The following is a 17,039-nucleotide window of genomic DNA, read 5'->3' on the forward strand; positions in this document are numbered from 1 at the left end:
TTTAAATCTCATACTAAATAAACATGTTCCGTTTTATCAGAAATAATAGATGTACGAATATTAACAAGACCAACCATGGGCATTACCAATAATGGCTAACATAACACGAAACAACAGGCTGTCCTGTCTGTCAAATTTCAAGTTGGATGGAGAAATAAAAATTCTATGTTTGGTCCCTAAATTAGAATAATTTGTTAATTATACATTTACACTTGATAAACATTTAGTCCTAAAATGTTTCCGGATTCTATATATAGTGTAATAAAATAAATTCAATCTTACCTTATCTTCAAAATCATACATGTACACATAATTAACACAATCAAAGATATTATTAACCCCAGTGCAACTAGTATATCCCAACATGCTTTGTACTTAGCCATAGGTAATAATTTGGATCCAATCGCTTGTCTTTCCTCCTTTCAATCGCGATGACACACATAGATAACAAAATTTAAATTCTTATCAGAAATACACAGCATACTTCTACCTATCTTCTATATGATGAATACTTTGTCACTAACCTAAAGCCTCTCTCAGGAAATATCTCATTTCAATGGAAGCGATATTAAGAGTGGAGGCTAGGGAAAGCCGCGTGAGTTTCATATATGAAAGCATTAAATTGTAGAAGAAATTATATAACAAAAGACGAACTATAACATTTTTAAGTTGCAAATATTTTTATGATAGTTTTATAACTTTAACATAAATAAACTCAACTCAAATTCTTTTTAGTTTTAATACTCTCGACTCGTCTGTTCAAATCTTCTACTTTCCTTTACGATATCTTCTAACATCATTTATACCCATGGGGAAAATATTCTGCAAGAAAGTGTCCGAATAGGTCTACCTTTGAAGGCTCTATGGGGAGCAAATTTACACGGGATATTCATATCTCAAAGCAAAAAAAGTATAAGTAGATCCTTATTTTAATACTAAATCCGTTCGATGTGTACTTATTGGCGAGTCTGTAATTCATTGGTTGTTTTTCTTCAAGTCCGTCATATTGTTTTTCGTTTTTTTGTTTACTTAAATCAGGCCTTTGATTTAATCGTTTGAATATGTTTTACATTTTGTCATGTTGTGGGTTTTTTATAGCTGACTATAAGGTATGGGTTTTGTTCATTGTCGAAGTCCGTATGGTGACCTATAGTTGCTTATTACATCCGCGCCATTTGGACTGGTAGATAGTTGTCTCATAGGCATTCATACCACATCTCCTTATATTTATAGTGTATGGTTTCTAAAAAAGAGTCGTCCTGAACATGCATGAAATATTTGCTACTGGGCGTTAAGCAACCAACAATCAATCAATCTAAAAAAAAATTATGAATTCAACTTACGCATAATATTGACTTCTCTTATACTGAGTTTTACTGTGCGTACTGTTGTGCGTTTGTTTTTACTACATTGGCTAGAGGTATAGGGGGAGGGTTGAGATCTCAAAAAACATGTTTAACCCCGCCGCATTTTTGCGCCTGTCCCAAGTCAGGAGCCTCTGGCCTTTGTTAGTCTTGTATCATTTTTAATTTTAGTTTCCTGTGTATAATTTGGAGTTTAGTATGACGTCCATTATCACTGAACTAGTATACATATTTGTTTAGGGGCCAGCTGAAGGACGCCTCCGGGTGCAGGAGTTTCTCGCTGCATTGAAGACCCATTGGTGGCTTTCGGCTGTTGTCTGCTCTATGGTCGGGTCGTTGTCTCTTTGACACATTCCCCATTTCCATTCTCAATTTTAGATATATAACGACTTCATAATATTAGTTCCAGGTTCAAAAGATTTTCTTCTCCTTGTTTATATAAAATATTTCTATGGTTAAGAATTAAAACAGTCAATGTAAACGTAATTTTCTGCATTTGAAATTGTTTTGTTTAATGGATAATTTATATTTGACTTGAAAATCGTGATTGATCGATTGATAACTGCATGCTTAACATCTAGCGGCAATTATTAAATACATGTCCAGGATTGATAGTATACATGTGAATGAGATATGAATACGCCTTGCTTTGTACAAGACCGACCCTTTGCGTCGGATTTTAACGTGCTAGCTGACAGGGTAACAGTCAACAGGAACCCCCTACCCAAACATATTATTTTGAATCTGGACCAACCCATCTCTTACTCCTAAATGCAATGTGCTTTGCGGAGAAGCAGCCAGCAGATACAAATTGTTCAGTGGCCTTTAAGAAATATATTATAAGTATATATACATGTATGATATGTCCTAACTCAAGATTTCTTCGGTGATTCATCCAAGAGGTAATTTTGCACAATGAAATATCAATTTTAAATTTTAAAAATTTGAAGTCTTGAAATAAAATTGCGTTTAAGACGTCGCCATAAACAAAACCAGTAACAACGGGAATTGCTGTGAAGATTTTAAAGGTGAATAGCAGCAAAATAAATTTTATTTCTTTATCATACCACGGTAGGTATAGTGTCCGGCTAGGATCGTGGTTTATCGAGTGAATCGGTACATTTTTTTCGAGTGTAGATCGGGCTTTTTCGAGTGATAAAACATGAGACGAGGTCAATTAACTGCTATTTCGTAATTATGATAGTTTTTACATGACTACCCATCTTATTTTGAATACTGTATATGTTTTGAGCAACAAAAAAGCACAATTTCCTTGTATTTAACCAAAAAATTCAGTGTTTAATATTGTCCGGGTTTTTTCGAGAGCAACAGTGATACCGTCCGGGTTTTTAAACAAATGGTCCGGGTTTTTTTAAAGAAGATTTGAAAAAGAAAAACGGTATTCTGGACTTTAAAAAATGACCTTTTCTAGTTTATAACTGTAATTAAGTGAAGGACAATACATATATTCCCAATAAATCACCAAAACATATTACTACGTAGATCAAAATAAACCTTTTTTTAATTTAATGCAAATTATCTGTTCGGAAAACGTTCTACCACAACTTTCCAGTGTTAAATTAAAAATTATTGGATCCTTTATCAAACGGTCTTTATAACATAGTGCAGAAGACTCGTTAATATTGATTCACTTATAGGGTCTTTGCATCGGCACTAAACACATTTATTTAAAAACCAGTTGTTGGAATGACACGGGTTATGTTCTTCTCATATATGTTATGATGGTATGATACTAAACCCCTAACGGGAAGGATTGTGCCTGATATTCATATGATGAAGACATAATCTTTCAATCAGTTTAATTGAAGTCTGGAGCTGGCATGTCAGTTAACTGCTAGTAGTCTGTTGTTATTTATGTATTATTGTCATTTTGTTTATTTTCTTTGGTTACATCTTCTGACATCAGACTCGGACTTCTCTTGAACTGAATTTTAATGTGCGTATTGTTATGCGTTTACTTTTCTACATTGGCTAGAGGTATAGGGGGAGGGTTGAGATCTCATAAACATGTTTAACCCCGCCGCATTTTTGCGCCTGTCCCAAGTCAGGAGCCTCTAGCCTTTGTTAGTCTTGTATTATTTTTAATTTTAGTTTCTTGTGTACAATTTGGAGTTTAGTATGGCGTTCATTATCACTGAACTAGTATATATATTTGTTTAGGGGCCAGCTGAAGGACGCCTCCGGGTGCGGGAATTTCTCGCTGCATTGAAGACCTGTTGGTGACCTTCTGCTGTTGTCTGTTCTATGGTCGGGTTGTTGTCTCTTTAACACATTCCCCATTTCCATTCTCAATTTTATCATAATCTTTTCAACTTCATTTCATGCTACTTTTGTTTTTACAGTTAATAATATTTTTTGTGGTGAACCCCGGAGTTTTTAAAACAAGAGGCTCTAAAGAGCCTGTGTCGCTCACCTTGGTCAAACAAAGGATACTCTCCAACCTTGTAGACGAGAATAGATTTCATGACAAAAATCTCTATTTTGTTGATTTTGTATTACTAATCTTCTAGTCTGTTTAGTTTCTCTCTATCTTCTTTAGTTTTTGCTCAAAACACAAAAGAGGGTAAACTAGACATCATTGAGATAGGAGCCATCTCTGTGGGCCCCGCTGTCAATAACGTGTGGTAAAAATTTTGTATCTTTACCGTAAGACATATGGTTGTCAACTGAAACCAAAGTTTTTGACCTTGACCTTTGACCTAGGAGGTTTTACATACATTATGACACACCCTCTGGTGTTGGTTAATATACATGTCAAGTATTAAGTATGAAATTATAACGGTTCTCTAGATATAGAGCGGGCACAATTTGTTACAGACGGACAGACTGATTACTATAGGGCGACCCGCCATTCGACAAGGCCCTAAAAAATCTTAATGTTAGTGCAGTCACTCCTATGAAGGGTGACAATCTACTAACTATATCGGCAAAATTTGACTTTTTAATAGATCTTGCCTTGCTGATCATTTTGTGATTTAAAGTGTTTATTTATCTATCACAATTTAAATCAAATAAGGCATAACGGAAAAAAAATGTTTCGCTCTAAATATCATAGTTTTCATGATAATAGGCAAAAATGAAAAAAAAAAATGACAAAATTTGTCATTTATGGACAATAACTCCTATAAGAATTTGTCTAACAGTTTTGACGTATATGGACAATTAGTAGAGCTAATTATTTTGAACATGTTTGCTCCTTTCAGATTTTCTCTATTTATAACGGTTCAAAAAATAATAGACAAAACTTGCATTTTACCCCTATGTTCTATTTTTAGCCATGTCAGCCATGTTGGTTGGTAGGCGGGGTCACCCGACACATGTGTTAAACTAAATACCCCAGTGATGATTGTGGCCAAGGTTGAATTTGTCTCAGTAGTTTCAGAAGAGAAGATTTTAGTAAAAGGTTACCAAAATTTACGAAAAATAATTGTTAAAATATTGACTATAAAGGGCAATAACTCCTTAAGGGGTCAATTGGCCATTTTGGTCTTGATGACTTATTTGTAGATCTTACTTTAATCCCTTAATAAAAAAAACACACAAACACTTAATCCACCCCATTTTTTATTCCCATTGACAATAAAATTTTCATATGATAAATAACAATGAAATGGATACTTCATCAGCTTAACACACTATATGTATGTACTTCTCAATTCAAACTGTCTATGTTTACATTAGATTGTTGACATAACGAATATATACTGTACATGTAATTTATAAGATGTGACAAACAACAATATATACAAATGAACGATACTTGTTTATAACATGTAAGTGTTAGTACACCATTATCAAACTTATGAATGCATTGGTTTCATGCCTTGAAAAGAAATTAATTTGAATCTTTTTTATTGTTTTTAAACGTAAATACACTTACACATAACATTTTAAGCTATAGGAAATTTGTATAATCACTCGATAAAACACGGACGCACTCGAAAAAGCCCGGACTGCTCTCGAGAAAACCCGGACACATTGAAATGAATTTAGTCTCAAAATGTTGTTTTCAATACAATAATGTAAAGTGTCTGTATTTCTAGAGATATATAGATTCCATGTATGCATTTCCTCTGGCATTTGCATTGGTATGTGTATAAAAATGGCTTTATTCTGTATTTTGGAATATAAGCATTGTAAGGCTAAATTTAACTTTTTTAACGAAAAATAATGTCGGATTGATATCTTTTTATCTCAAATACTAACATACCTTGTATAACATTGTATATTAAACTAAAGCTTTTATATCACGTCTTTTCAGAAAGGAAGTCTGTTTGTTTACGTTTTTGATCATATTCACTCGAAAAAAAGTGGTCACACTCGAAAAAACCCGATCAAATCACTCTGCATATTTGTGTCACTATTTTCTGGAAAATTTTGTTGAAGTGCCGTTCATCTGTTTTTATTTTCCTGTAAGAGTTTTGTTTTAATGTGAACAGTTCAAGACTGAATAAGTATTCAAATTCTTTAATAGCTATATATTATTTTCACATTTTAGAGACAGCAGGCGTACTTCGCCTGGAAATATTTTCTAACCCGAACCGACATATAACATAAGTTAACTTTTTTTTGTCTGTATCTTTATAAATAAAGAACATGAATTCGTTAATTTTTTCTGAATGTTGCCACATTACTATAAGTATTTTGTCTCCAACAAAACTTTCCCCTAGAAAATCAACGCTTAAAAATGTTACTGGGTACCAGCACATATCACCACTGAAATGTACTAGTTTCTTGTCTATGCTTGCTGTTGTTACACAGTCCATACAAGATTTGACGTAAAGAGAATAGTTTGCATGATAATTTGAGTCAAGATCACTGTATCGTACAACCGTCCTGTATTCGAAAACTTCCGTTGGCTGTTCTGGCAATTGCATTTTCGACAGTTCAGACGGTATCCCTTGTATATGGGAGTTCTTATTCAAGTACCATTCAGGATTGTTTACCGGTCGTCGGGTCTTATTATCGATAAAAACCAATTTCGAGAACCTTTCCACCAAAAGTTGTCCTGATATGGCATCAAATAGTTTTGATATGAGAGGAAATGACGTTCGTCCCAGCTCTCCCAACTCTATGGTTATTCGGATTTCCACGTCAGACCTGTACGTGTAATCATACAAAGATGGATGTAATTTCATGACTGCCTTTATGATTACACCTGAAACATGTGAAGAGTTCAGGCTACGAAAATCCATGAAGTTTTCACGTTTCTGTACTAGGTCTTCAGCTCCATCTAAGAACAATGAAATATTCCATATACTCCATTTTCCTGAAAATAATTGATTTCAAGTTTCAATCCAGTGAACAATATTTAAGATTTATTTAATTCAAATGAAAAAAGTGTCATGTTTACACCCCTTGCTTTATAATGTGTATAATAATGTGTATAATGTGTACAATGTGCCTGTCTTAAGTCAGGAAACTCATCAGTAGCACTTCTCTCTCCCTTGTTGAAGACCGTGTGTTCACCTGTGCTGATTTGAGGTTGCTGTCTCATTGATATTTACCCCACATCTTTTATTCCTAAGAGCAGCAGAACCTAGGTTTATAAAATTAAAATTCTTAATTGATTTTGACACATTGATTGTTTTGTGTCTGTGGAAAATATTAATAAAAGAAAATATTGAGTATTAACCAATGAAACAGCAACCTAACGAAACAAAATATAACCAAAATACATTTAGAGGGCAACATATATACACTCTTCAACAAAAGACAACTTCTAAACAATTTCTCAAGCTCTCGTCCCGAGTCTAAAAAATGAATAAACCAAACAGAAGCTGTAAAAGATCTTCCATTAATTCTAAATTTTCTAAATACTAGTAACAAAAACAAAAACCCATTAAGATATGGCATTAGACAATCACTAACGGGGTTCCTGACTAGACAGGCACATAGATATAAGGTGGAGTTCAATTAAGTGAATCTTAAAGTGTTATGTTTGTGAGCGCTCAACCCTCCCCTAAACTGGGACAGTGGTGTAACAGCACAACATAAGAACAAACTATAAAATCAGTTGAAAAAGGCTTAACTCATCAGATCGATACAAAGAAAAACATCAAACAAAAAACCAGACAGGACGTGGCAGGGTATATATCCATCCTTCATCCCTAACAACAACAACAAAAAACACGAAGTGCAGATCTGAGAGTACTCGCAGTTACTGACAGCTAGTTCAAAGCCAATAACAACTAATAAAAAAATCATGTATCTAAGACTAAAGTATCAATCAGTACACATCCAACATCCAATGGATTTAGTGTAAAGACGTCATTAACAGTCAGAGAAAAACATGACCTTGTGCAATGCCAAAATATAGGTATCGACAGATTGTAGTAACGTGAAAGTATATATGTGTAATATTTAGTACAGTTTTAATTTACTGATAACAAAATCAATATTTATATCAATAAAACAATATTCAAAGATTTAATTACAGTGTTGAATTGGTAACCTTTAAGAATAAGTTTATTTAAAGGATTGATGAGTTTACCCGGATCGTATCTAAATTTTCGGGCTCGGTTAACAACATCACCGTAAAATTTAGGATGTGCTATTCCGTTTGAAATAAGTTTTCTACAGGTACAGCCAAACTTGCAAACCAAATCTTTGTAACTTAGGAAGAATTTAGTAAAGGTTTTAAGTAATTTGTGGTAACAAAATCCTTGACTTAATATTTATACTAGCAATACATAGATTACGCTCATTGAAATCCAAAACGTCACTACAGACACGGGCAACGAGTTGTGATATATAAACACCGTAAGACGGTGCCAAAGGAACATCACCGTCCAAAAAAGGAAAATTAACAACAGGGAAGGACAAATCATCCCTTTTGTCGTAAATTTAAGTGTAGAGTTTCTGGTGTAACACTGAAATATCTAAATCTAGGAAAGCACAGTTATTGCTGTTAATATTTGATTTATTTAAAGTAAGATCCCTTTGTTAAATTTCAGCAGTATATTTAGAGAACTCTTGATTATTTAACGAAAAAAAAATGTCATCAAGATAACGGTAAGTGTTGTTCTTTACTGAGTTTGGCCATAAACTGTGATTCATAACAGTATAGGAACAAGTCTGCTATCAAAGGGGCACAGTTTTGTGCCCATAGAAATACCTACAAACTGTCGATAAACTTTATTGCCGAAACGTACATAAATGTTGTCAATGAGAAAAATTTAGGGCTTTAATCATATCATCACACCTCCAGTAAGTATATCTAGCATATTTACCTTTCTCATTTGAGAAAAAGACTTTATATGTATTGCAGCAAATAAATCTGCAATCAGATTTATCAAACGACCATTTAATTAGATAAGAAAACTTTTGTTTGATAAGATTTTGTGGAAGTGCAGTATAAAGAGTGGAAAAGTCAAAACTGTCAACCAAATCAAAAGGACCATCAAAAGCACGTAATTTATCTAAAACATCCAAAGATTTTTTTACAATCCAAAAATGGTTAATTCCACTATTTTCATATATTTTATTACAAAAATTAATGATAAGTTCTTTGATAGTAGTTAATGAACTCGTTAAAAGCACCGAAAGATTAGTAGTAGAATACTTACTATTACGAAACGATATTTTACGGGATTTTTGTGTAGTTTAGGTAACCAATACATAATTGGGACCTTCAAATGTTCAGAGGAGGACTTAAGCTGAGCTACTGCTTTGAAACGTAGTTATTTATTCTGCTTCATACAAGTCACCTAGCAGTGGCACACAATTGGAATACCGAATGTCTGTTGGATTATTAATCCAACAAAGATATTGTCGATCAAAAAGTACAGCATTTTATATAATGCCTTGATCTCTGATTATGATTTTGTTCCGTATTGATGGCCTCATTGTGACTTTGAAATAAAGCGCAGCAATAAAAGCGAGGTTCCTTTTGCTTTTGGATGTTGGTGTAAGATTTTTAATAAAATTTATCATAAAATTATTCACAATGCCAGAATCATTGAAAGTTTGCATCGAATGTATTTATTTGTATAAACTTTCATTTCAAGGATTTATATTTTGGTGGATAACAAGTTTGCCAGACGTGAAAAAAACCACAAAATAATATATTGCATGCAAATTTACGGAGAGTAAGCCGGTGGAATAAACATAGCTAGCCATAGCTCGTTAGTGTAGCGAAATAGTACTCCTGCATTAGTACTATGTATTTGTTGTTTTCGTCATAATGCTATGCTTAGATAATGTATTTTGGATCAGATCTATGGTGCGAATTAATCAAATTGGCATACAAACACAAATATTAAGATATCCCTCCCCTGTCCTTAAGTATGTTACATGATATCTATTTTTATTATACTTCATGTCAAAACGCCAGAATTTGATTGGTTAATACGAGGGAGACAATTTACTCTATCCCATGGCAAATACTCTATTACCCTTCACGGAGACGCTTGCTCAAGTGTGCGCTTTAATAAATACGGATGATTGTTATGTACAAGACGACATAGTTTATTACTTTGAATTTGAAATTTAATAGACAGTAATAACTGTTACAAAACATTCAGTATTATAAATTAAATAACACATATCTGAGAGGGTGATAGAGCAGATGGTTACCCCTCGAAAAGACATTGTCAACCTTGGCTTCGCCTCAGTTGACACTGTTTTCTCGGGGTAACAATCTGCTCTATCACCCTCTCATCTAATATGTGTTATTTATATAGTGTCTTAATATAAAAATAAGAAGATATTGCATGATTGCCAATGATACAACGTTCCACCAGTATGCATGGTTTACCGATGCTCTATGTTTTTAAATAAAATGCATATTTTTGTCTGCAAGGGACTTATGCGTTAGTTTTTTTTACCGCGAAACATTCAGTTAGAAAGTTGAACACGAACATATGAAATTCTAATATGACGTGCTTCTTTCGCTTTGTAAACAACAACGGGATAAAATTCTCGATATATCTATACTTAGCGCAGACTTAAAGATGTTCATAATAATGGCTGTCACAATATACCTCCCACGTAAATCCACATGTATCGTAACCTATGTGCAAACGCTATGCCGATTTCGCTGCGTTAAAAATTGCAATTGAAAAAAAACTTCAGAACCTTTATTTTTATTCTGATGCATAACAAAAAGAATTAATGCATTAGAGCTCGGAAAAATGTACAAAATCAAAATAAAATAAAATTCCACGAAATTCCATTAATGCTTTTGGAGCATTAAAATCGTTTCAAAACATGACGTCATACGAATGAAAACGCTAAAGCTGAAGGTTTTTTCGTTACGTGAACCCTCCAAATTCGGATAATATTGCATTAAAATGCAGTTTTGAGGTAGGTGTTGTTTTATTTTCTATTCTATTGCATTATTCGCACATTTACTGATTTCAGCAAGTCAACATGGCGGCTCCTTAGTTACGAAATGTCAACTGTGGAATTGACGGTAGCTTACGAGAAAAAAATGTTTATTAAAAATGGCAAATGTTGGGGTTGAGAATTAAAAGAATAAAACACATTTTTTCTAGCGATTTTTTAAGAAATAATTCATGCAAGCTATAGACTTATTGGAAGTTTTTAGCTTTATCTAACAGGGGGTAAAATATAGAACAGCCACACGGCATACCCACCCTCGCTTCAGTTTTGTTTAAATTACCGTATTTGTCCTATTATAATCGAAATGTACAGTGGCCATGTGTAAATTTCCAACAAATCGATGGCTTCCATAAATTATTTCTTAATTTACCTCTCCTGTCATCAAAGTTGTAGTCAATGCCACGAGTTGTAAGTTCTGCGTAGTTTCTGTCCACTTTATTTACAGTGTAGCATGACATCTCTACAATACATCAAATTGAAAAGGTATGATCTATTTATAAATATGTACCAAATGATAACCCTGATGATCTTTAAAATAACAAAAAAGTTAATAATTGAATCACGAAAGCGAGGCCAAAGTCAGGCGATCCCTGTCAAATTAATTGAATACCTTGAACACATATTGTTGACAAATAGCTCATATTGACTGAATCAAAGAGCTTGATGGCTCTGAGGAAATACGATAGCCATTGTTTCCATTGATATAAGTATTAATTCCACCCCAAAAATTAAACTGCACATGTATTTGCTATTTGATTCAATCTAAATATAGTTTTACAACTATGAAAATAAAATAAAAAATGTCAACCTGCTTGGTACAGTATATATACAGATGACTAAAATAATTCTTGTGTTTAAGTTTTTGTTCTACATTTACATCATTCTTGGAAATTCAAAGGCAATCATTTTAAAAGTATTCCTTATGAATGTTCTTATCAATCCCACATACATTGTACATATTGCCAGTGGCTTAGCATATATATATGGTAGTTTAGAACAATATGGACATCCTCTCCTTGCGTTGGTATGTTCTAGACCTAATGACGAATAAGTATAGTATGTTTGATTTCACAAATTCATGCGATTCACAGACTGTTTATGACGTATTTACACTAAATCCGTTGGATTTGTACTGATTGATACTTTAATCTGGGAGAACATGATTTATTTATTAGTTGTAATTGGCTTTGAACTAGCTTTCAGTAACTGCGAGTACTCTTATATCGATGCTTTGTTTTTATGTTAGTTGTTTTTTGCGTCGTACTGATCTTTTGAGTTAAGCCTATTGCAACTCATTTTTAAAGTTTGTTGCACCACTGTCCCATGTTAAGGGTGGGTTGAGCGCTCACAAACATGTTTAACCCCGCCACATTCTGTATGTACCTGTCCAAAGTCAGGGGCCTGAAGTTCAGTGGTTTCCGTTGGTTTCAACTTCATGTCGGTCATATTTGTTTTTAGAAATCGTTTTGTGATAAATTAGGCCGTTAGTTTTCTCGTTTGAATTGTTTCACATTTTTTCATGTCATAGCCTTTTATACATGTTATAGCCGACTATATGTACGGTATCATCGGGTTTTTCTTCATTGCTGAAGGCCGTACGGTGACCTATAATTGCTTATATCCACTAATTTGAACTCTGGTGGATAGTTGTATCATTGGCAGTCATACCACATCTCCTTATTTTTATATTGATGCTATCAGATATGCATGGTATTTGGAATATTATATCTCAGATCAACACTTGATACCGGTGTCCTATAGCCATTCTTCCCACATGCCTGTTTTTCCGGGGGAAAAAACTGGATCGATCCAATTTTCACCCCCGGAAAAATTGGCATGATCCCACTTTTCCTCCTCAGCGTGATGGGGGGAAAACCAGGATCAGGCCTATTCCCCCCCCCCCCCCCTAGTAGCACGATAAGCTAATTTTTCCAATATTTTTTCCAATATTTTGTAATATAACATATAACGTCGGCGACGTCAGTCAGAAATTTTTATCCATTAAAGAATAGTAACTCTTTTTTATTAGTTTAGCGATACCAAACCTTCATCGTATTAATATACATTTGATATCAGATGATTTATATATATATATACATGAAGCACATTCTGATGTGGTGATCACATCCATTCTCATTCGTTAACATTTGGTATCATTTGACTAAACGAATACAATTACTTAAACCACTTCAGGTAAGTCAGTAGATTTTCCCCTGGACAGACTTGTTAATGATGTCTCGTTATATGGTGAAATGACTTCGAATGAATCATACTAAGAAACTACTCTATCTCTACCAGATGATTTTATATCGGTACTACCTGTAGTGGGAAGTACAACCGCCGACTGGACTTTAACCAGAAGGAATGGACACAACACTCTATTAGTTAGATGGCCACCATTAGGAAAGGTTACAACTAAAAGACGACAAAGAAAAAGAACTCAACGAAAGCACGGACAGAGAGAAATACTCGCCGCCTTAAAGCTTTCATTCAGAAGAAGAAGTCCGATACAGATGAAACTTCATCAAACCCAGAGGAGATAGGTACACCCGCTCCAACCAGCATGGGAGACGTGGAAGTACAGAAATACAAGAAACCACATCAACCGAATGCAGAGATCTACCCCCATCAGTTGGAGCTGTACAAGATCTAAAAAAAGATCCCACCTGCCCTAAAGGTGATGAGAGGAAACGGTACAGCAACAAAGCCATGAGGTAGAAAAGATAGTTTTCAAATATCCACAGAGTACTTACATACTGAAGTTGAAGGGAAAAGACATGCATGTCCTGGTGTTTTCAGATACACTACAGACAAGCAAAGACGTCAAAAAGAGAAAACACCATTTACGCCGAAATCAGTAAAAGCTTCAGTATGTGGCCGGACATTAGAGACAAAACGAACTTTCTCTTTACATGCTTTAGCGAAAGTAGAAAAGATAACCTGCAAGAACTGTGCCAGAAGTACAACTGTCATCTTAGAGATTTAAAATAAAGGGTGAGATAAGCCCTAACCACAAATTACCCTTTGTTAATTAATTTTTTTTTTGTTAAAGGGGCGAGATAAGCCCTCTCCCCAAAAAAAACTATTTAGTGTTAAATTTTGTCACCTGTAGATATATAAGTCCATTATTCTATTTCATTCATGTAATTAGCTCTTTCAAGATATTTGCACCAAAAAGTATTGTGACTTCGATTTACATATACTGTCGGGGACAATGATGAGTAATTCTATGAACCTCTTGTTTTCTAGTGATTTCCCTTTCATTTATAATGTTACAGCGATCGGAATTAATAGATTATTTTTTGACAGATTTGTTTATATTGGATATTACATCGGATCATTTCTAAACGAAAAATCTACCCATTTGAAGAGATAAACTTTTCCTTCCGAAGAGTTTGACGCTTTTTTGTTTTACAAAGTCCATGCTTAATAGTATTTGGCCTGTGATCTAAATGCGGCACAACTGGTATAGCGTTACTAAGTTACCTGATCATTTGCATAGTTTATTAGGTTTGGTATAATTCGGCACAGTATTTCACTTGCTACAGATAGAAGTGTAATGCCACTATAGTTGTCACATAAACCTAAATCTCCTTTCTTAGTCAGCTTTACTAACAAACCCTTTATCCATTCTATTGGTATCTTTTCTTTATTCCAGATTGTATTCTATTTTCTCATTTGAAAACTTCAGGTGGTATTCATTCCATCTATACCTGCTGATTTTTCATTCCAAAGTGATTTCATCGCATTTTTCACTTCATTATTATTGATTTTATCTTTTTTTTATATTCAAATCATCCTCTGGTTTTACTCTAATCTTACTGGTTGGTCTGATTCTGATCTATATTTAGAACGTTGATAAAGTATTCATTCCATCTTTCCATCTGTTAAGAATTTTCCATCTTTATTCTTTACTGGTTTAGACTTAGATGTTTTACGTCTACTAAGAGTTTTGATGATATCATACAATGTTTTGATGTCGCCTTTAAATGCAGCAAATTCTGCTTCAGTTGCAAAGTCATTTACATATTCTCTCTTTTCTTTCCTACAGCATTGTTTTACTTCTTTTTTGAGGTCCTGATGTTTGTTTTGTGCCTCTTGTTTCTGGGCCTTTGTTCTTGCATTATTCCTTCGTCTTCTTTATCTCATGTTCCATGTGGCATCCAATCTTTCTTTTTTGTTTGTTTTCCAGCCAAGAACCTCTTCACACACTTCCTTGATGATATCTTTACCTGCTACCCATTCATTATCTATGTCCAGGTCTGGCCCATCTTTAAGTATTTCAAATCTGTTTCTGAGCTCGATTTGGAATTGATCTTTGAGATGTTAGTCTTTTAGCTTCTCCTCGTTGTAATTTATACATTTTTGGTACCTTTTGCATGTTTAATGTTTACTTCGGTTATGACAAGGCGGAGTTCTGAGCTGACATCGGCTCCTCTCATAACTCTAACGTCTTTTATCGCACCGCGGGTAAATTATCACGTTGTGGTTGGTTTATCGCCGTCACGTGGTGACCCCCTATGGATCCGTAGGGCAGGGGTTAGTAAATTTCATAGGGGGTTCATGACGTCACGTCTACTGTTAATGGTGACGTCATCTATTAATTTTGTTGTGATTCATTGTTTATTTTTCTACAAAACGCAGCAGAAAAAGTCCCGCGTGCGATAAATTCGTTATACGGTTCACTACTGACCCCCTACGGACCATAGAGGGTGAATAAAATCCATAGGAGATTCGGCCTTCGGCCTCACTCCCTATGGATTTTACTAACCCTCTATGGATCCGTAGGGGGTCAGTAGCGAACCATATAACTTATAGTAGTGAACTTCTCAATCTTTGACTTATCATGATGTGGTCAATCAGCTTTTTTGTTTTTCCATCAGGGGATTCCATGTCTCCTAGTGTGTATTCGTATGTGGGAACAAACTGCCTCCTATCACTAGCTCGTTCATCTCTCAACAGTAAAGTCATATTAAAATTTTAAGAGCATAGGCTGACCGGTTCATAAATAATTTCACGGAAACGACATGAAGTGCAAATGTTATAAAATCGTGTTTATATTTTATATAGAGGATGTGGTCGAGTGGTCTAGAGCGCTGGACATGAGGCTAAGCGATTGGTGTTGTAGTGTATCAAAGGTGTGAGATCAAATCCCGCCGGTTGAGGGATAAAAATTTGTCAGCATAAAAATCTAATTCTAACACTGTTGGGTTTAATCTTCAGACTAATATATATATATATAGTGAAATCCATACTGTGGGGGAAAAATTGGCATGGGGGAAAAGTGGCTATATGAATACGTATTGTCAAATTTCCGTGGGGGGGGATGGCAATGATCCAAAATTTCCCCGGGGGAAAAACTGGCACGGGGGAAGAATGGCTATATAACAACGGCTTTGAAAATCAACAGAGGTCTGTCAATGCGATCTTGAGAATCAACAGGGGTCAAAGAGACCTTGAAATCAATAGCAGTAAAAAAAATTAAAAATCAACATCGATTTTTAAAAACAATGACTTTTTGTGTCCTTGTATGTTATTGAAAATAGTAGATTGATGTTTATTATTAAAATTTAAATAAATTGTTTGTCTCAAGAAAAACAATATACCCCCGTCCAATGAAAAAAATGTGTCCTCAGTCCCTCAAATTAATACTTTATGCATAAGCAACAGCAGTGAAAGATTTAATGTTGGTAGTGTGTAGCTATTTCCACAGGCGCTTGGGTATATGATACAGATATTTTTTTTTTTTTTTTGGAATAAAATATTCAATTTTCTATATTTATACTACATATCTATCACTACTGCGCATGTCTCACCTTGTTTCGAGTGATTTTACCAACTCTGAGACAAACCCCCATTTTGTTTCTTAGTGTGGATAGTAAAATGGGGGTTTGTCTCAGAGTTGGTAAAATCACTCGAAACAAGGTGAGACATGCGCAGTAGTGATAGATATGTAGTATAAATATAGAAAATTGAATATTTTATTCCAAAAAAAAATTAAAAATATCTGTATCATATTCCCAAGCGCCTGTGGCTATTTCCTGTGATTTTCGGTATCCGTCACAGTTTAGCCTTCCATTCATGCAAAAACAATTCCGACAATAACAGCATAGGATTTGAACATTACCAATCATATATTTGAAAATTACCTAGCATATATTGCTAAAATCAAACATTTTTGCAAAACATAAAATCGATCTGAAATAACTATATATATATTTGTTGAACAGCCGATCACCATTTTACTTACCTGCATATATTGTTTATCAAATAGGTTCCCTGTTCTATATAATGACCTACTTCGAATGA

This window comes from Mytilus californianus, unplaced genomic scaffold (genome assembly GCF_021869535.1).
Source record: "Mytilus californianus isolate M0D057914Y unplaced genomic scaffold, xbMytCali1.0.p SCAF_2, whole genome shotgun sequence".
Lineage (NCBI taxonomy): Eukaryota > Metazoa > Mollusca > Bivalvia > Mytilida > Mytilidae > Mytilus > Mytilus californianus.